This window comes from Sus scrofa, chromosome 14, assembly GCF_054392235.1.
Source record: "Sus scrofa isolate SSC_HxYL_T2T_F1_AM1 chromosome 14, Sscrofa_HxYL_maternal_Yorkshire_Landrace_v2.0, whole genome shotgun sequence".
Lineage (NCBI taxonomy): Eukaryota > Metazoa > Chordata > Mammalia > Artiodactyla > Suidae > Sus > Sus scrofa.
The window spans coordinates 78,458,543-78,479,708 of record NC_139396.1 but is presented as its reverse complement, the minus strand read 5'-3'; the positions used below and the strand labels follow the sequence as shown (position 1 = coordinate 78,479,708).

Sequence of the window (21,166 nt, the reverse complement as noted above, 5' to 3'; positions counted from 1 at the left end):
TGAGGAAAAGATAATTGTTTTCCTTGGGAGCATCATGTGTTGGGCAGTTGGGTGCACGGGTCTCATGGAAGTCAGTGTGTCATGGACTCAGGCCGAGGCAGGCGGTGAAGCCTGCAAGAAGCAGTGGATGTTTCCTTCACGTGGTTTAGCACACTGTCTCAGTGATCGTGTGCACCCAAAGCCAACCCTAGGCCATGGAGTCTGGGAAAGTGATCCCCAGCACCAGCCCTGAGCCCCCCAGAAGCTCTGTGGGCAGTGATGGTTTCTCAGAGTTGGTCCAGGTTCCTGGTTATTCAGGGTTTACTAGAGGCTAAGTGACGACTTAGGTGAACTCCTGCGGGCCACCTCCTCTTGAGTTCCTCTCTGTTCCCAGGCAGGGCCAGGCCACAATACTCAGCCTGACCAGGCCTGTCTGCCCAGGACACAGCCAAGGTTGGGAAGCTGCCCAGCAGGTGCAGAGAGAAGCTTTAGGCCTGGGGAAGCGAGGGGGCAGAGGGGAGGCCGGTGTGGAGGGACAGTCCAGAGCCTCAGGCCCCACACCCATATGGCAACGACCTCAGGGTCCCTTCCAGTTCGTAGTGTGAACAACTCACTTTCTGACCATGGTCCTAAGGATCAGAGAAATGTCTACACAGGCAGCTTAGTGAACCACACCTTCAGCTGTCACTTGTTACAGAAGAAAGATGTGACTCCCACATGTTCATGGTAGAAAGTTGGAATCAGGAATTCAGGTCATGGCTCAGTGCAAACGAATCTGACTAGTATCCATGAGCAGATAGGTTCGATCCCTGGCCTTGCTCAGTGGGTTAAGGGTCTGGCATTGCCCTGAGCTGTGGTGTAGGTTGCAGATGCAGCTCTCATCCTGCTGTGGCTGTGGCTGTGGTGTAGGCCAGCAGCTGTAGCTCCGATTGGACCCCTAGCCTGGGAACCTCCATATGCAGCAGGCGCGGCCCTAAAAAAAAAAGGTCTGAATCAGACCCCCCCCCCATACTGACTTATTCTAAGTCCCCTCTCAGACCCTGCAGAAGCCAGCCGTGTATTGGCGGGGGGTGGGGCGGGTGGGGGGGTGGGGGGGTGGCGTGGGAGGGGGCTTTAGACCAGCTGATTTGGTTTGGAAACACTGGTCCTCAAAACGCTTCTATCCTATAGACTCTTTCCTCCTCATTTTCCAATAAAGGTTGTAGAAATTCATTCAAGACATGACGACCTGAGTCACGGCTAATTAGCTGAAGTGACCTTGGAGACCTTCTTAACTTCTTTGGGTCTTGGTTTCTTCCCCTGAAAAATCTAGAATAATAGTGGTAATGATAATACCTTACTTGCTGAACTGTCTGGATTAGCATGAGGGTCTGATGAATAATGGCTATGAAATCAGCTGAAAAGGATAAAGTTCTTCAAGCATCATGTATTATTATTATTTTGGGGGGCCGCACCTGTGGCACATGGAAATTCCCGGGCTAGGGGTCAAATTGGAGCTGCAGCTGCCAGCCTGCACCGCAGCCAGAGCAACTTGGGATCAGAGCCACGTCTGTGACACCTCAGCTTGTGGCAATGCCAGATCTTTAACCCTCTAAGTGAGGCCAGGGATGGAATCTGCATTCTCACACACACTATGTTGGGTTCTTAACCCACTGGCTCACAGTGGGAACTCTATCATATAGTATTATTGATAACAATAATTTCACTGCATTGCCATGCCTTTATAAAAAATAATTGCACTGTATTTCTTTGACTTCTACCCCAAAAGGCTCTCTCTGACCTTCACCCTTTGGGCTGGCCACCTGCCGTGTGGGGTTGGATCCTGACACTGATATTCACCTTTGGTGTGATCTAGTCAAGTGACTTAGCACTTTTTGTGTCTGTTGCTCCCCTGTAACATGATGTAATCATTCAGATATGGCGTGGTGGGGGTGGGATGGGGTCCTGCTTTGCTGAGAAAGATGCTGCATCATAGCAATGGCAGCCCTGTCATCATGTAGGCGTTTGATGGGGTTGGAACTTGCTCATGGGCTTCCAAGCTTGACATTCAAGGCCCTCAGTAGCTCAGGCCTGTCCCAGCCCACTTCCCAGCCCCTTTCCTTCCACAACTGGGAATGCCTTCTCTTTTCTCTCCCGAGTTTCTGCCAGGTCCATCACAGCCTCCCCGTGCCCAGTCTTCTGAGTCTGGGCACCTGCTCCTCCTCCTCGAGGGTTTCTCTGAGCATCTCAGCAAAAGGCACTACTTGGCTCTCAGAGTTTCCGTGGCTCCTCTGCCGAATTTCTCTTGTGCCCCCTTCACATCCCACCCTACGTCTTAGACACTCACTGGCGTGTCCCCTGCCTCCTCTGAAATAAATGCTTGCTGAAGGAAGGGCTAAATGTGTTGCCTCGGAATAATTGATTTATGGTAGAAGTGACCTCCATAATTAAATTACAAGGTCTTAACAGGCAGGGACCACATCTTAGCCACAAATATAAATTCAATTAATCAGCACCTTGGAGGTGCCCGTCTGACGTGGCCCCAAATGAGGTGCTTTTGGGGTGGGGGCAGAGACGTGAGACACATCTCTGCCCTTAAACTCACAATCTAGCTGGAAAGGAAAGACCAGAAAATATACAGAGAAAACAACGCAAATGTACAGCAATAGGGGAAGGGATGAGGAGTTCCCTGGTGGCTCAGTGGGTTAAGGATCTGGTATTGTCACTGCCGTGGCTCAGGTTCTATCACTGGCCCAGGAACTTCCTCAGGCCACAGGTGTGGACACACACACACACACACACACACACACACGGGAAGGTATGAACAAGAGAAATAATTGTATTACTGTGATAGACTACTCTTCAGCCCCCCAAATAAGCCAACTACCAATACACTCAGCATTGATGAATCTCAAAAAAGTCATGTTGAGCAAAAGGAGCCAGACACTAAAAACTGTCTACTATTTGATTTCATTTATAGCATGTTCTAGAAGAGGAAAAACGAAGCTGTGATAATAGAAATTAGATCAGTGGTTGGCTGAGCTGTTTGGGTAGGTGGTGGGAGACAGAGAAGGAAGAGGGGCACATGGGAACTTTCTGTGAGGGAGCATCTTTTATCCCTTTGGGGTCCTGGTATTCACATGTCATCAAACTGTATACACTTCAATTCTGTGCGTCTTATTGTGTGTAAATTATATGCCAATTAAATCAACTTAAAATTGAGTTGAGAACTAAGTAGTACTTTTTTTTGAAGTGTTCTTTTTAAATTTTTTATGTTTATTGAAGTATAGTTGATTTATATGTTGTGTTAGTGGTGTATAACAAAGCAATTCCATTTTACGTGTGTTCTTTTTTAATATTCTTTTCCATGATAGTTTATTACAGGATATTGAATATAGTTCCCTGTGCTCTACAGTAGGACCTTGTTGTTTATCTATTTTATGCATAGTAGTTTATATCTGCTAATCCCAAACTCTCAATCCATCCATCCTGCCCCCTCCCTCCCCCTTGACAACCACAAGTCTCTAGAGCTGTCAGTCTGTTACTGTTTTATAAATAAGTTCTTTTGTGTCATATTTTTTCCTTCGTCTTTTGTCTTTTTTTAAGGGACTCACCTGCGGCTTATGGAGGTTCCCAGGCTAGGGGTCAAATTGGAGCTACAGCTGCCGGCCTATACCACAGCCACAGCAGGATCCGAACTGCATCTTTGACCTACACCACAGCTCACGGCAATGCCAGATACTTAACCCACTAAGCGAGGCCAGGGATCAAACCTGCAACCTCATGGTTCCTAGTCAGTTTCGCTTCCGCTGTACCACGACGGGAACCCCCCTTCTGTGTCATATTTTAGATACAAAAGTGGTATCATGTAAGTGATATCCCAGGGTACTTGTCTTTCCCTTTCTGATTTACCTCACTTAGTGTGAGAATCTCAACAACAACAGCAAAGAGTTCCCATTGTGGCCTAGCGGTTAACGAACATGACTAGAACCTATGAGAACACAGGTTCGATCCTTGGCTTCGCTCAGTGGGTTAAGGATCCCGTGTTGTGTGAGCTGTGGTGTAGGTTGCAGACGAGGCTCGGATCCCGAGTTGCTGTGGCTGTGGTGTAGGCTGGTGGCTACAGCTCTGATTGTACCCCCAGCCTGGGAACCTCCATATGCCACCTGTACAGCCCTATAAAGAAAAAAAAAAAAAAAAAGACAGAGAGAGAGAGAGAATCTCTAGGTCCATTCATGTTGCTGCAAATGGCATTTTTTCATTCTTTTTTTCTGACTAATAATTCCAATGTGTGTGTCTGTATGTGTGTGTGTACGCTACTAAATAACACTTTGTAATGTAAGAAACAGTCTAAGACAACACTGGAAGAGACACGGCAAGTAGGGATTAAGAGTAAAGCTTAATTATACAGACAACATTTGCATTGAGGGCTCTAGGGGGCAGGGGGCTCTCCCATCAGGGTGGGTGGTGGTATTTTAAAGCAGGGATTCTTGCAGGACCTCAAGGATGACCAAAGGGAGGAAGAGTTGCCCTAGGTGGGGGCATCTTATGCTCCTCGTGTGTTGACCATAGCCCTCATCATAGACCTAAAATCCCAGAAAGCACTTAACAAATCATTTTTTGATAAAATGATGAGCTCAGAAGAATGAGGTCTTTCACCCTCCATCCAGGGAGTGTGGGCACACTAGTCTGTGGGCACCTCATGTCTCTGACCCTTTGCCCAAGCTGTTCCCTCTGCCAGGCACTCCCTCCCTCTCCCTCCACCTTCTCTCCCTGGAGAAACCTTGTTTCTTGCCCAGGACTCGGCTCCTCTTGCTTGGGGGCTGTCCCTGCAGGCAGGGTCCTCTCGCTGAGTCAGGCTCTCGAGGGGCCTCATTCCCTGTGCTTCCCGGTCCCCTCCCCCCCGCCCCGCCCCGTCTTGTATCCAGGCCAGAGGTCTCCCATGCACCCACGAATAATTCCTAACCAAGAGCTTGCCACGTAAGCAGTTACTCTTTTTTTTTTTTAAATAAATTTTATTGGCTTATTGTTGACTTACAAAGTTGTGTTAGTTTCAGGTGCACAGCAAAGTAAATCAGTTATACATGTACTTACAATACTCTTCTAAAGGGAGTGTATTTTTTTTTTTTTTTAATCTATGTGAGACACAATGCTGCACATTCAGAGCTGGCTAAGGGCCAGTCTGGTTTCATTTTCATTCCAATCCCTGCTACCTGGTGGGATACTCAGCCCCTCCAAACTATCCACCTGGGCAGGGTGGCTGCCTCCTGGACATGCCTGACCCACAGCCAGCCAATGACCCGCAGGAGCTGTTCTCCTGAAGGTTCTGAGTGCTCAGCATCTAGAACCCAGAAGGCTGTGAGCCATCTGTCACCTTGCATGTCTCCATGCAATAAATTGCACGCAGAGAGAATTTCCACGTGGTAAATCCTCCTGCCAGTCAGCCCTGCTGCCTGGGGGCTGGGGACATGATAAGGGGCAACGGCTGACAGAGTCATGGGGCACCTAATGGTAGACGCAGCCAGAATGATCGTCTAATCTAGCCCGTGGGGAGACTGAATTTTCAAAGGTGAAATGATAGTCTCACTGTGGGGACCTTAAAAAGCCAGCAGAGAACAAAAGAAAATCTTTTTGTCCTCCTCTAAACACAAGGGGTGGCATGGGGAGGAAAAAAAAAATCAATCAGAGTTACCTGGAACAGAACCCATCCCTAAGGAAAGACATGCTATTTTCACGTTTCTAAAAGGACATTAGTAACAGTGGGGGGGTGGGGGGGACACACATAAAAACTGCACTTGATAAAGGCCTTTTGGAAGCAGATAAAAGGTGTGTTTGGCTGCCTGGCGGCCTTGAACCTTTCACTCTGCTTTGTCCAGCTGGGTTTGGAGATTGAGGTCTGGGAGTGTGATTGTGTATTTGTTCCAACTGATACTGGAGTTGTTTGCTTTGAACAATGTGACTTTGTTCCTTTGTTGGATGGGGCCCTGCAGCAGAGCTGTTGCTTAGGAAAGGAAAGGAAAAAAAAAAAAACCACACATCGGGAACTTGTTACAAGTAGAAGGGTTTTATGGGTCATATGTTGGTGCGAGAGTCCAGGCAGGTTAGTGGGGCGATAGAGACAGAGACTCAGCTGTCCTGGTGTCTGGAGGGACAGCCTCAATGGACTTCCTTTCCATGGCTGCCCTGAGGCAGAGGCACAGGCCCTGGGCTATTTCCAAGAAGGTGCTCCCAGCAGTTTACCAGGAGCCAGGAAAGAAAGCTTCATTTTATTTAAAAATCATTGGCGGAGTTCCCATCATGGCGCAATGGAAACGAATCCAAGTAGGAACCATGAGGTTGAGGGTTCGATCCCTGGCCTCGCTCAGTGGGTTAAGGATTTGACATTGCTGTGGCTGTGGTGTAGGCCAGCAGATTTGACCCCTAGCCTGGGAACCTCCATATGCTGTGGGTGTGGCCCTAAAAAGAAAAAAAAAAATCATTGGCAATTTGCTTCCCCCAGAAGAGGGGACTCTTTAATTGTACCCTGTAGGGCAAGGCAGCCACAAGCTGAGAGCCCTGCTGGTGTGAACTGAAACTGTAAGCACACCTACTGTGTGCCAGGCAGCGGACCCAACACTGCTAAACACTTGTCTACGCCTCATCTCGTTAAAGCAGCTGATGACCTCATGGGACAGGTCCAAAGCTGTGGACTGCAGGCAACTCACAGAGCCCTTCCCAGCCCCACATCCAGAGACCTTAGAGCACTAGGTCGAAAAGTTGGCCCTGATGGAAGTGTTTACACCATGGAGATTGGCAAATGCTAGGAGTTCAGAAGGTTTTTTTTTTTTTTTTTTTGGTTTTTGGGGAACTAGTTGTTCAACACACCATTGGATAGACATGAGAATATCCCCAGTTTACAGAGGAGAAACTGAAATCTTAAAAAAAATGTTTTACTTTACTGAAGTATAGTTGATTAGCCATGTTGTAATTTCTGCTGTACAGCAAAGCAATTCAGTTATACATTCTTTTTCATATTCTTTTCTATTATGGTTGATGACAGGATATTGAATATAATTCCCTGTGCTGTACAGTAGGACCTTGTTGTTTATTCATTCTATATATAATAGTTTATATCTGCTAACCCCAAACTCCCAATCCTTCCCTCCCCCACCTCCTCCCCCTTGGCAACCACAAGTCTGTTCTCTATGTCTGTGAGTCTGTTTCATAAATAAGTTCATTGGTATCTTATTTTAGACTCCACATAAAAGTGGTTTCATATGACAGTTGTCTTTCTCTGTCTGACTTACTTCACTTAGTATGATAATCTCTAGGTCCATCCATATGGCTGCAAATGGCATTATTTCATTCTTTCTTTTGTGGCTGAGTAGTATCCCATTGTATATACGTACCATGTCTTTTTTAGCCGTTTCTCTGTCAGTGTGCATTTAGGTTGCTTCCATGTCTTGGCTATTGTGAATAGTGCTGCGATGAACATAAGGTACATTTATCTTTTTGAATTGTGGTTTTCTCCAGATAGATGCCCAGAAATGGTATTGCTGGATCATATGGTAGCTCTACTTTTAATTTTTCAAGGAAACTCCATACTGTTTTCCACAGTGGTTGTACCAATTTACATTCCCACCAACAGTGTAGGAGGGTTCCTTTTTCTCCATACCCTCTCCAGCATCTGTTATTCGTAGATTTTTTTAAATGATGACCATTCTGACCGGTGCGAGATTTTACCTCATTATAGTTTTAATTTGCAGGAAATCAGGTCTTAAGAAACTTGTCGGGGGGTCACACAGTTTCAAATCCAAGTCCTCCAAAAAAAAGGCCTTCCGCTGAGACCTCCTGTGGTGTGCATTTAGGAGAAAGCTAGAAGAGGCCAGGGAGCCTAGAGGGAAGGGGTAGAAAAAGCAACTTTTGGAGCTAAACTGTCAGGAAGAGCGAGGGGCAGTGATTTCGTTGGATTGCCACCTGCCACATGTCTGAAGGACCCAAACAATAGGATTTTGCTGCAAGATTTCCTGCAGCCTCAGGAGCTACTAGGAGAAAGAGCCAAAAGGAACCTTCCTGAAATGAGGGTCTTGGGGACACTGGGATCCTGGGGGCTGCTCTGAGGCCTTCCCAGATTACTGGGGCAGGGCAGGAGGCCCAGAGGATTTCTGCAGAGCCGAGCCCTGCAAGCTGCTTGGAAGCACCCCCGAAGAGCCCAGAGGCTATGCTCAGGGCCTGGCAGACGCAAGCACGACCTCACCCAGCACACAGACCCTCACCACCTGCCCTGGGACCAGCCCTCCTCACTTCCTCTTTGGGACAAGAAACCCATATTCCATCCCAACAACCCTGGAAGTGCTCTGGCCATTTCCAGGGTCACCAGACTCTCAGGAGCAAGGAGGTGAAGGTGGGTGTGCTGGGAGTATCTCCTCTGGGTGTCCACCACCCCGGTTTGCAAACCTCATACCGTGCTGGCCAGGGCAACACTGGGGCAGCCAGGTTGTCAGGAAACTGCCCCCATAGAAGGTTGGACACCTGCAGACCATGTGGGTGTGATGTCTGGGTCACCCATGTGCCCTTGTGATGTGGGGCGGGGAGGCAGGGAGTAGAGTTGGGAGGAACAAGGGACCTCAGGAGAACCCATGGGTTCTCAGAGAAGGAATGGGGCAGGAAAGATGCACAGGGATTCTCGAGTTTAGCTGCTCAGGTGAGAAGGAAGAGCTGCCCTCCCCACCTCTACGTCTGTACCACCCTCCACCTGCTACTGATGAGATTCTGTTCTCTCTCCCTTCCTGCTGGGTCATGGCTCCGGGATGGATGGTGGCTGCCCAAGCTGGCTGGTACATTTCTATTCCTTTTCTGCCATGGAGACCTCGAGTCAGCTCAGGGGCCACCTGGGACACCCACAGTCCAGGTGTGTGATATTTGCATTCCCCTCCAAACTGGGTGCTAGGAAACCCAGCTTTGGGTCATGGAGAGAGATCACATTTCCCATAAAGCCCATAACAAATGCAGAATGCGATTGAAACAGTGTCTAGCACCATTTTGCCCTTAGTGGAACACCATTATAAATTGCCTCTTGTTGTGCATTGGTAAACTTTACAAGATAATGGAGCTGGAGTGAGTGGTGATGTTGTTGGAGGTTTCTCCTCCCTCCTTAACTTTCTAAATCTTTCCTGGCTTTGTGGAATTGCTGCCTAGTGCAGTAGTAAATGATGTATGAAATGAAGTATTGCTTCCCCCCAGCCAAGCAATGGCTTTGCCATCGTTGCTCCTATATGTATTATTTGGAGTTATGTTTGGGCTGGCTGCCATCAGAGAAGCCCAATGTTTAAGCAAGCAAACAAACAAAAAGACCAAGAAGGAAGGTGAGGAAGAAAGAGGAAAATAAGAAAAATTTGTATGATAAGCAAAATAGCCTGGGGAGTTCCTGTCGTGGTGCAGTGGTTAACAAATCCGACTAGGAACCATGAGGTTTCGGGTTTGATCCCTGCCCTTGCTCAGTGGATTCAGGAGCTGGCGTTGCCGTGAACTGTGGTGTAGGTTGCAGACACGGCTCAGATCCTGCGTTGCTGTGGCTCTGGCATAGGCCGGCGGCTACAGCTCCAGTTAGACCCCTAGCCTGGGAACCTCCAATTGCCACGGGAGTGGCCCTAGAAAAGGCAAAAAGCCAAAAAAAAAAAAAAAAAAAGAAAAAAAAAAAAAGAAAAATAGCCTGGGTCTGTAACACCAAAATATTGGTTTGACTGGCTTCTCTCTAATAGTTTAGGATTATCCAAGCAAAGGAAAAGCCTTCTCCATCACTGCTCTGCACCCTCTTATGTGGGGCTCACCCCTTCCATCTCAGTCATGGCAATTTCACCACATGGTTTGTTGCATTTGGGGCAAACATATGTAGATTTGGTTGTGCTCATTGTTTAGCAAAATAGCGCAACAAGGTGCAACTCTCTGTCAACTTGTATAAGTCCCATTTTCCATGGACATTCTCCGTGAATGGTTAGCACATGTGAGTCCTGCCTCCTTTCAATTGTTCAGATCTTGCATTTGTTCTCCATGACCAAATAATTAGCTCCTTATTATAGTCTGTCCATTCTCTAATTATCTCTGTGCCAAATGGGGCCTGTTTTTATTTTGGCACATAACGACACTTGTTCCTTAATTATTCCTGGAAAGAGGCTTGGATCTACTGTCTGAGTTCAGATCCTAGCTTTATTTCTAGCTTTATTTCTTACTAATTCTGTAACCTGAGAAAAATTGACTTTATTTCCCTGTACCTGAATTTCTCCTATAGGTGGTGGCATATTGTGGCATATAGTGTGTTTGCAAAAGTTACTCATTTTTTTATATCACTTCAAATATGGGTGCTTTCTCCCTCTATACCCCATGCAGACTGTGGGCTCCATGAAGTCAAGAATCATTTTGCACATTTCTTGTATCAGTTGTAGTATTAAGCACAATATTGGATGTTTGTTGATTGACAAGCTGTTTCTCCAGCTTGCAAACAATGAAAACCATTTCCCAAACTCTTTTTTTTTCTCCTGTTAATTTGGGTGTTAGCTAGCATCATCTTATAAGCCAAACAATTATTAGAGTTACTAGAAGCAACACAAAATATGCTCCCAAGTTCAATAAGCAAAAGCAATTGATCTAAATGACAAGCTCCATGTACTGAAAGAGGCCATGCATTCATCTTTCTGTGGGATCAATTTGGGGCAGATGCCATATCACTTTTCTTGTAAAACAAGCAGTGATTTTGTGTTCACTATAATGGATGTATTCTATTTCTACATCTTGAATCAACATGGCTTTTACCTGAGTTTACTAATAATAGCTACATTTATTGAGTGCCTACTATGCAGAGGTGTGCTGATAAATAGGCTCTCGAGGGAAAAAAAATCCCTGCTTTGTAGCATCTCCTGATATCCATGGAGGAAACACTCTAGCCACAGCTAATTTCAAGCTCCCAACATGACATAATTGACCGCACGGACAGCCCCACCTCCTCTACTATGGCTGGTGCTATACATGTATTAGCAATAATTTTCACAGTGTCCCTGCAAAGAAGACATTATTCTTCCCATCCTGCTGATGAGAGAACAGGCTTGGAAAACACTTTGCCCCAAATCGCACAGCTAGGAAGAGGTGACCTAGGGTTTAAACCAAGGTCCACATGATTCCCAAACCTCTCGTCTTTCCAGGACACCACATTTCCTTGCCATGCCACTGGGAATGAATGGATGGGTGTGGTGGCCCGCTAGTCACAAATCCTGGCAGGACTGGGTGAGTGGCATGGTGTCCAGAGACCCAAGAGTACCCAAGTACTATGGACCCAACCTGAAGAGACATGGACTTTCTCACAGCTTACAAGATGCCGCCCATCGGGCTAGTCGGGCAGTTGTTACCTTGTTTGGTTCTGGCACGTTTCCATGTGATGTCATTAACCCGGCCATGTGGTACTTACCACATGTCCAGCAGCACCATGTGTTGTCACCGTGTCCAGGGGAGACTGTGGAAGGAGGGGAGCCCCTCACAGGAGGGGGTGGAAAGGACACAGCCATGCCTGTCCCTCCAACATTTTGCTGGCCACCCAAGTGCGTCAACTTCAGCAATGCTGTCGTGTGAGCAGAAAGGGGATTTTCAGCACAGCCCAAAGGTAGTTTCAAATGACTTCTGCTGGTTAGGTTTCTTTCTTCTGGTACCTCCAGGTCTGCCAACTTCTCCCTGCCTTTAAAACTGGGTACAATGGTGTTCCTTTCTTTATATCCCCAGAGGATTAATGCATTAATGTCTGTGAAGGCTGTAAAACCCTCAGATGACAGGAAGCGTACAAATACATAATGCTTTTTTATTGTGCATGTTAAATGTACGTAGGTCTTTTGGTGGTATTTTCCTCCTGTGACTTGGTTTTCTGGATGTGACAGCTTGCTATCATAAGACTCAGATGTAACCAGAGCAAACAAAATAATTCCTTTCCATATTCATTGCTGTTGTAAAAGGGTCTTGTGTTATGAAAGGATGATAATGACAAAAATAATAATACCTATGTCTAGGTAACACCTTTCTTCTGAGGAGCTCAAAGCACTTTACAGACACAAGAAGAGTCATCAACAGACAATTTATAGGGAAAAAAAATTGACTCATGTTTTAAGAAGTTACTCTGTGGGGGATAATGGTTCTGTTATTTTCACAAATTGACTGGCAAACACAATATCTATTTCTGGTCTAAACCAGGAATAAAAGTGCCATGTAGGAGGGAAGCAGGGGGACTTGGGGTGAGCAAAGGGATCAAGAGAGCTCTTCTTCTGGTCATTTACCTGAACACAGTCTAGACGTAGTCTGGAACAATCCTGACCCTAAGTGACCCGGTGACAAAAGGCTGCTCATTGGCCTGGAAGTTACTATGAAGACACAACTGCCTGGGAGACCTTCCTGGGGGTCCAGATGGAGCTTGTTGGATCACCCCAGCAGATGCTCAGGATGTTGAAGCTGGGAACTTGCCCACAGAGCATCTCTCCTAAATGAATTGTAGGCCCCACCTGCTTCTTAAATATTTCCCTCCTGCATTTCCCTAAGACTTCTTGGTTTACCTCCTGATATTCACCCCAAATCCTCAAGCCACACACCACCAGCTGCAGATCTCAGAGGTGACTTGGATCAGATTGTAGAAAATCTGATCATGTACAGAGCAGCCACTCTGTAAAGCACAGCCCTGGGCACCTCGGGGAAGAGGGGGGAGGATGGAAAGGGGGAAAATATTGATGAAGTAACATAGTAGGTATTGTACCAGGTTTATTACAAATACTGTCTCATTTGATCCTCATCAAAAGACCCAGTGGGAGTTTCTGTTGTGGCTCAGCAGGTTAAGGACTCAATGTTGTCTCTGTGAGGATGTGGGTTCAATCCCTGGCTTCACTCGGTAGGTCAAGGATCTTGTGTTGCTGAAAGCTGCAGCATAGGTCATAGATGCAGCTAAGATCTGGCATTGCTGTGGCTGTGGCATAGGCCCCAGCTGCAGTTCCCATTCAGCCTCTAGCATGGGAACTTCTATAGGCTGCAGGTGCAGCCATAAAAAGAAAAAAAATAAAAAAGACCCAGTGATGGGAACATGTTATTCCCATTTTCAGATGAGGGAATCAAGGCTTAGAGAGGTTAAATCATTTTTCAAAGGCCACACAGCTATCAAGAGGCAGAATCAGGACAAAAAATTCAGGACAACCTGGTCTTTCCTCTTTAGTAGGAACTTTGGGAGAGGACCTGAGGGGAAGTTGATTGCTACTCGCTAGAGAAGGCATTGCCTTAAAGATTATGGTTAAGAGATGGAAACTGAGAAATTGCCACAAACCCAGGGTATATGGAGACCAACATTCCAGCAGTTATGAACAGAATAAACTGCAGATGAGAGAGAGACTGAGAGAAGGGAAGTTGGCAGGATGTCTCTGGATAAGAGATGATGGAGCAGGCATCACCCAGATGAGGAAGGCAGAGTCTGCAGAACACTGTAGAGAAAGTACTTTGAGGGTGGATTATCTGTGGGATAAAAGAGTCAAAGATGTCACTGGTGTCAAAGATGACACAGGGTGGTGGATCTTAATGTACGTTGAGTCAAGACCCTTTTGATATTCAAATAAAAGCAGTGCCAACCCAGTCTGGCCCAGTGTCTCCAGGAAAACCCCAGGCCACACCTGCACCATCTCCAGCTGTTCCTGCCAAGGCAGCCCTGGCCCCAACCTGCCCCTCTCCAGCTCAGCTGACCTGCCCAAACCACTGGTACACACAGTCTATGTATGACACGGTCCTGCACAAGGTGACACTTTCAAGACAAGGAGAGGAAGCTGTTTCACTTAATTCATAGAAACAAATACAGGGAGTCAAAAAAATGGAGAGACAGAGAAAAATATTCCAAATGAAAGAATAAGGTAAACCACAGGGGGACAAAAGACCTCTAATGAAATGGAGATAAGTAATTTACCTAATAAAGACTTCAAAGATTATGATCATAAAAATGCTCACTGAGCTCAGAAGATTGGAGGAATGCAATGAGAACTTCAACAAACTGTCATATATATGTTTATATTAATATCATATTTAATATTAATCATCCTAAAATGGGTATAGAGCCACAAAAGACACCAATCCCAAAAACAATCTTGAGAAAGAAGAACAGAACTGAAGGAATCACGTTCCCTGATTTCAGAAGTATACTAGAAAGGTACAGTAATCAAAACAGTATGGTAATGGCACAAAAACAGACACATAGATCAATGGAACAGAATAGAGATCCCAGAAATAAACCCACACTTCTATGGTTAATTAATCTATGACAAAGGAGGCAAGAATGTACAGTGGAGAAAAGACAGTCTCTTCAATAAGTGGTGTTGGGAAAATTAGACACATACATGTGAAAGAATGAAGCCAGACCACTTTCTTACACCATGCACAAAAATAAACTCTACATGGATTAAAGACTTGTAAGACCTGAAACCATAAAATTCCTAGAAGAAAACACAGGCAGTACACTCTTCGACACTAGTCTTAGCAATGTTTTTTTGGATCTGTCTCCTTGAGCAAGGGCAATAAAAGCAAAAATAAACAAATGAGACTACATCAAACTAAAAGGCTTTTGTCCAGTGAAGGAAACCAACAATAAAAAGAAAATGCAACCTACTGAATGGAAGATGGTATTTTCAAAAGATATATCCATTAAGAGGTGAGTACTCAAAATATATAAAGAATTCATACAACCTAATATTAAAAAATCTGACTAAAAAATGAGCCGAGGACCTGAACAGGCATTTTCCAAAGAAAAAACTAGAGATGGCCAACAGGTACATGGAAAGATGCCAAGCATCGCTAATCATCAGGGAAATGCAAAACAAAACCATGATGAGATATCAGCTCACACCTGTTAGACTGGTCATTTCAAAATGATAAGAAATAACAAGTGTTGGTAAGGATGTGTGGAAAGGGGAACATTTGTGCACTGCTGGTGGGAAGGTAAATTGGTGCAACCACCATGGAAAACAGTACGGGGGTTCCTCAAACAACTAATAGAATTAGCATGCAATCCAGAATTCAACTTGTGGGTATTTATCCAAAGAAAATGAAAACACCCATTCAAAAAGATATACACCCCCCCCAATGTCCATAGCCACATTATCTATAATAGCCAAGATACAAAAGCAGCCTCAGTGTCCATCAACACGTGAATGAATGAATGAACAGCAGCAGGGAGTGAGGATGGGCAAAATAGGTGAAGGGGATTAAGAGGTACAAACTTCCAGTTATAAAATAAATAAACCCCGGGATGTAATGTACAGCATAGGGAATGCGGTCAATGATACTGTAATACGTTGGTACAGTGACAGATGGTAACTAGACTTCCAGTGGTGGTGTTTTCATAATATAGTACAATACCAAATCACCATGTTGTCTGCCTGAAAGGAATATAATATCGTATGATTCAATTATTTGAAATTATTCTAAATAATTTGGAAGGTCCCATATTTTACTGCCTTGTGAAATAAAACTTCTTCACTATGAACAAAAATGAAGGCAGTGGATCCTTCTACAAAATGCACACAGCCCACTCAAACACAGACATTTTTTCGAAGAGTTTCTGGTTCTAGGTCAGGGACCCTAGCTCTGGGAGGAGCCGACCAGAGCGGGAACATCAGTACCATGTATTTTGGGCTTGGAAGTTTGTCTTTCTGCAAAGAAAGGTGGGAAAGACAAAGCAAAGTCAGGAAGGCTCAGGGCACCTGGAGAAGAAAGCAAGAAAGGTCCTCAGCAGTGGTTTCTCTCTGTGTAGAGGAGAAATAAGAAGCCCTCAGATCCAACTCAGAACCCACTTGGCTTCCCCCAATTTAATGTTGACGCTGCCAGTGTGAGAGCAGCCCGCTACCGCCACCCTGCCCCCAACCCAGGGGCCTCAAAACCTACCCTCATGAAGGCACTGGGGGAAGATGTAGCTAGTGGTGTTTACTTCATCCTGTCCACGCTACATTGGTGGAGATGGTTATTTCACTCTTTAATTACTGTTCTGTTTTAGCCCTTGTATCTGAAATACCTTGATTTTCTTTAATATCCATTGTCTAGAGCTTTGCTTTTTCCTAAGAACCTGATAATTATTCGCATTTCCATGTATCGGGAGGGTTTAGTACATTTTATTTGTAGGAAACTGATCTCCAAGGATTTCTTTTTGAAAACGCCTTCCCCTCTCAATATACATTCCTTCCCTACTCATTTGACTAAATTTTTATGTTCCCTATTTACTTATTTTACTAAATATTAGTTGTTCTTTGACAATCTGGATGCGACCGCAAAGGATAGACTCCTCCAGCCCAATCTCCTGGTCCTTTCATCCCTTTCGTTCAAAAACCCTCCTTTCCCAGGGCTTCCCAAGGGATTTGCTACCTCAACTACGGGCAGAAACCCACATATAACCCTCCGCTGATTTCTCAAGCATGTTGCCCATGTAAACGGGTCTTAGTGAGAGAAGGTTTGCTGGGCTTGGGGTTGGAGAGCTGATCAATGATTTGCAACATCTTTTCTAGCTCCATGCTCCAGGCAGCCGTGTGTGTGTGTGTGTGTGTGTGTGTGCACGCGCGCACGCGCGTGCACAGGCAATCAGAGGGTTGGGGTGGAGGGGAGGCTTTCATCACTGAAACGCAGAGTTCCTATTTATAAACATTCGCTCACTGTTTACCTACTCGAGGGGAATTAACCACAAAACATGACCCACAACTTCAGACCCTCTGTTTTCACATCCTCCACACCACATGCACTTTCTCTACCTGAAAGCCACTGAGGAGAAAATAATTTCTCTACAGCAGAACCATAACCAACAGGAAGAGCACACGATGGGCTAGAGAGGGGGTGGGGGAGGGGGGCTAACTGGAAAACGTTATCAAATAGGCACCATGGGGTCCCTATTGGTTAAATAGACCCTATCTCCAATCCTCTCCTGCCCCCCAGCTTCGGTGTGAACTCGAAGTCAGGTGTGACCAGAAGTCAGTGTGAACGGGAGGGCACCTCAGCTCTCCCTTGGAGGTGACAATGGCTTAAGGCGTTACTCTCTCTGGACCTCTTTGAAGCCCCCAAAGACTAGGAGATCCCAAACAGATGTGTCTCTATAGGATCTGAGGTGCCCTCATGGGCAGGGAGACAAAGCACCCATTTGTAGGGAGAGCCGAGCTCCAAGGGAGGCTGCCCAGGATCTATTTGTGGCCTCAGCATTGCCAGATGGTGCATTTTAAATACAGCTCCCTTCCTCTCACACCAGCCTTTCTGGGTCTCCCAGAGCTGCTCTTACCCCACCCCCACCCCCACCCCCACACGGGTTATGGGGAGACTGTTCACGGACAGGGCCTCATACCCACCTCAGCAGATCCGGGGACATGTGACCAAACAATCCCAAGCCAGGGCTGCTCTTATAGAACCTTTATTGATGTGGCATTCTTCAGATCAAGGCCATTTAATCGGGACATACTGAAAATAGTAAAAGCCAATGGGCATTGAGGGTTTAATATATGCCAGATTTGGTGTTAAGTGTTTTATTTTGTCCTTGAAACAGCGCTGTGAGGGAGGTAAATACTATTATCACCCTCCTTTTATGACTGAGAAAACTGCAGGCTTGGAGAGATTGAGTCACTTGACCTCCATGTCACAGAGTCAGCAGCAAGGCCAGGACCTGAGTTGGTCTAATTCCAAAGCTTCTCCTGCTAGGCTCTCCAGTGTACCCCAAAGATCTTTTTCTGGAAGGTTCTAAACCTCCCTTGCATTCAGTCCGAGGTAAAATAGCAGAAAAGCTTTGCCCATGGCAGAGGGAAGCTGGAAGGCACAGCAGCGGGAAACGCCCAGCAAACGGAAGATGGCTGCTGTGGGGAATGGTCCAGAACTTCAAAACTTTCAGCAGACCCTGCCCTTCATGCATAGTCTTGACCCCGAGCAGCATCCCCTCTAGGCTGTGGATCCAATGGCGGGCCTCCCGTGGGAGCGGGAGCGCGATTGCCTCCCTCAAAGATTTCCAGCCACGTGTCCAGCCTGTCCTCTCCCTTCATCTTTCCGGTGGGCCCCCTTCCTTCCTCCCCTCTGCTAGTCCTGAAGGACAGGGCTCTGCTCCGTGACACCCCTCTGCATCTATTCCTTCATCTGGTTTGTAAAACCAGCAGAGTCCTCCCACCCCAGACAGTAGCAGTGTGAATTAAACACAGTACGAAAAGGAGTGACCCGCCCTAGCACAGAGCAGGTGATCAGAAAATGTTGGTGAACTTGTCCCACTCACTTTCTTTCCTTCTTTTGGTGGTGGACCACACTGGCACTTTGTTTGTTTTTTTGTTTTGTTTTGTTTTTTAGGGCTGTATGCAAGGCATAGAGAAGTTCCCAGACTAGGGGTTGAATTGGACCTGCAGCTGCCAGCCTACACCACAGCCACAGCAAAGCTGGATCCTTAGCCCACTGAGCGAGGCCAGGGATCAAACCTGCATCCTCATGGATGCTAGTTGGGTTCATTACTGCTGAGCCACAATGGGAACTCCCACACTGGTAGTTAGTTATTCACCCCCAGGCTTCCCCAGTCAGTCCTGCCATGTGTGAGTCATGGACAAAGCGATTAACCACGACCAACTTCCTTTTGTAACTGATGAGCCATGCCATCTGGGGGCTAAACTGTTGGAACACACATGCTGTAAATAGGTAAACATTTTAACTATCTTCTGAAATAATTTCAGATTTTGGAAGGTAACCCCTAAGGCTCCAACTTCCTCAGACACCGCTGGGAAGGGCGATGACCTAATTCAGCCTTGCCAGGAGCTGCCTCAGAGCTGCAGTCTGCATGTCCAGAAAGGGTCCTTCTGGGCTAGGTGGGACCAGCTCTCATGCCTCCCTGCTGCATCCTCAGGTGTCAGGCGGGCCTGCCGTCCATCTCCCCCAGAGACTTCTCAGCCTCTTCGTCGTTGTCACTGGTGGCAAGAAACTGGGTATCCCAAAGGTGATGGCCCTGGTGTTGGGCCAGTCTCTGGAGACTGAGATGACCCAGAAGAAGGGGACTTGCCATGTCAACCACACAGAGCAGAAGGAGGCTGAGACCTGGGGGTGGGCCAGGGGAGGGACTTCCATGTGCCCAGCTGGGGAGGGTTCTGGCCGGCTGAGAACGAACTCAAGGAGAAAGCTCTGCAAAGGAGGTGGCGCTGATTTTGTTTGTTTGGATCATCTGCACGAGTCAGATGTCTGTTTCTGATGAGGGACTGAGCTTTCGGCTGGCTTGGAGGGCACGCCAACAACAGGGATGCAAGCGTTTTGCAAACTGTGCTCCAAAGAGCACATCTACCCACAATTCTGAGTTCCCCTGCAGCAATGCCCCCATCACTAATTTTCAGCTCTTGCTAGCATGGCTGAGGGGTGGGGGCTGGGGGGCGGTGCAGGAGTGACCCACTTTGGGTTCTAATCTACCGAGGCTAAAGCTCGCCAAGGACAGAGCTAGAGCTAAGAGAAGAAAGTTGTCCAGGCTCAGATTAGGAATCCCAATTCCAGGGTGAGACTGCTTCAGGACACAAAGCCTGCAGAGGGCCGTCCAGGGCATGGGACCCCTCATCTTGCATCCTGAGCTCTGCCCTGAGTCCTGTCCAGAGCCGTATGCATTAGCATAACCTGAAACACAACTGCACCCGCTCTGTGCCTGGGGCTGGACAGAGCAGCACAGAGAGAGAGGTCACTGACCCTGAAAGGCAATCCCCCCTAAAACAAATGCCTCTCACTGTCCAGGGCCTGCAGCTCTCCAGGACCCCCAGAGATCACCCCTAGCCACTCAGCAACACCCCCCCCAAATGCTTTCCCTCTCCCTGCCACATCCGTGTCACTCCTTTGAAGCTCTGCTCCTATTCCACGATCATCCCAGATCTCAATAGGCTTTCCTCCCATGTCCTTCCTTCCTTCCAAATGAGAAGCAGGTATAAATGCTGGGTACTCATTTTTCAAAGCCAGCAGGAAGGTGGGGTGCGGGCCTGAGAGGATTGGTGAGAGAGAGAGATGGCATGACAGGGCTGGAACTTGATGTTCTAACTCGGGGGGCAGGGGAGGGAGGAGGAGTCCTGGGCTATAAGGTTGAGGCAATGGAGATGTGGGGCTGGGGTCTCTGCATGTTCCCCAGGGCAGGGCACTGCCCTGCAGGCTACTCGGAAGCTCCATGCCTGGAGTGCAGTTACCAGCTTGCTCTCCTTGACACTTAGCACCAACTTGGGAATGTCTTTCATCTTTCTCATTACACTTCATGGCAAATATGTGTGTATGTTGTATTATGCGTGCATTTGTGTGTGTGTGTGTGTGTGTGTGTATCCGTTCAATGAAAACTTATCCTCCGTAATAAAAAAAAAAACCAGTATTAATTATATTTTGGATTGACTTCACAGAGATCCAGAAACATAATTTAAGTAAAAACTATGCTTATGATTCCAAGGCTCTTATTCTTATTTGAATTTTAACCCTGAGAATTTTCCAGCCTGTCAGCCAAACCAACCCTGGCCCAGATTGGCAGTTTGCAAGAAGGAAAATCATTCCAGGCTTCCCCTCCATGCCAGGAGAGGTTTGGGGGTTCTGGAGCCCAGGTGTGCCTGTGTCCCTGTGTCCTGGCTCCTGTATCCCCATTTCCTGTGGCTTCTTGGCTCACTTTAGCCCTCAGGTGGGTGAGAGGCTCTTGAATGAGCCAGAAGATTGGACTTCAAGTGTGTTGGGATGCTGTCTGCTCCTGGCTCCTTTCAGTGCGCCACGGTCCATGACCCCTTCACAGACTGATGAGCAAACCCCTCCCCTCCTCCCACCCTCCTTGCTCCCCAGACCTTTCTGGGGCAGGTGAGGGCGGGGCGGTCGCCAGGAGTGACCCCCTGCTGCCCTCACTTGTCCGTCCCTGGCTGACACTGAGGGAAGGTAGAAGGTGCCTGAAGCCTGCATCGGGGGCCTGGAAAACCCTGCCTGCCCAAGGATTGAACCAAGAATCCCCAATCCTACAACTTCTGTGACCATCAGAAACCTTCGGTGTGGAGGAGAATTCATTATACATACATTAGCTGTGCACATCCCAATATATACATATGGCCAACATATGTGTATATATTGTATAACGCACACGCTTATGCATATACACTGAGCGTGGATGTACGATCCAACTCAGAGACCCACACGCTCACACCCACCACACCACCACAGTCCCCTTGAGGGGCAGAGCCACCTGGGTCTCCAT

The 21,166-nt window shown here is 47.0% G+C and overlaps 1 protein-coding gene across 5 annotated transcripts in view; it reads left to right on the top strand.

Annotated features, from left to right (window-relative positions):
* The window catches only part of LOC102158473 (uncharacterized), a 156,204-nt gene that overhangs the window by 114,798 nt on the left and 20,240 nt on the right, over nucleotides 1–21,166 (top strand). The window contains exon 9 of one of the 5 annotated variants that reach the window (XM_084996918.1): nucleotides 18,663–20,305. The exons of the other annotated variants lie outside the window; for them this stretch is intronic. The gene's annotated coding sequence lies outside the window, so the exon portion shown is untranslated. Of the gene's footprint in view, nucleotides 1–18,662; nucleotides 20,306–21,166 lie in introns of those variants that run through there. 5 annotated transcript variants of the gene reach the window in all.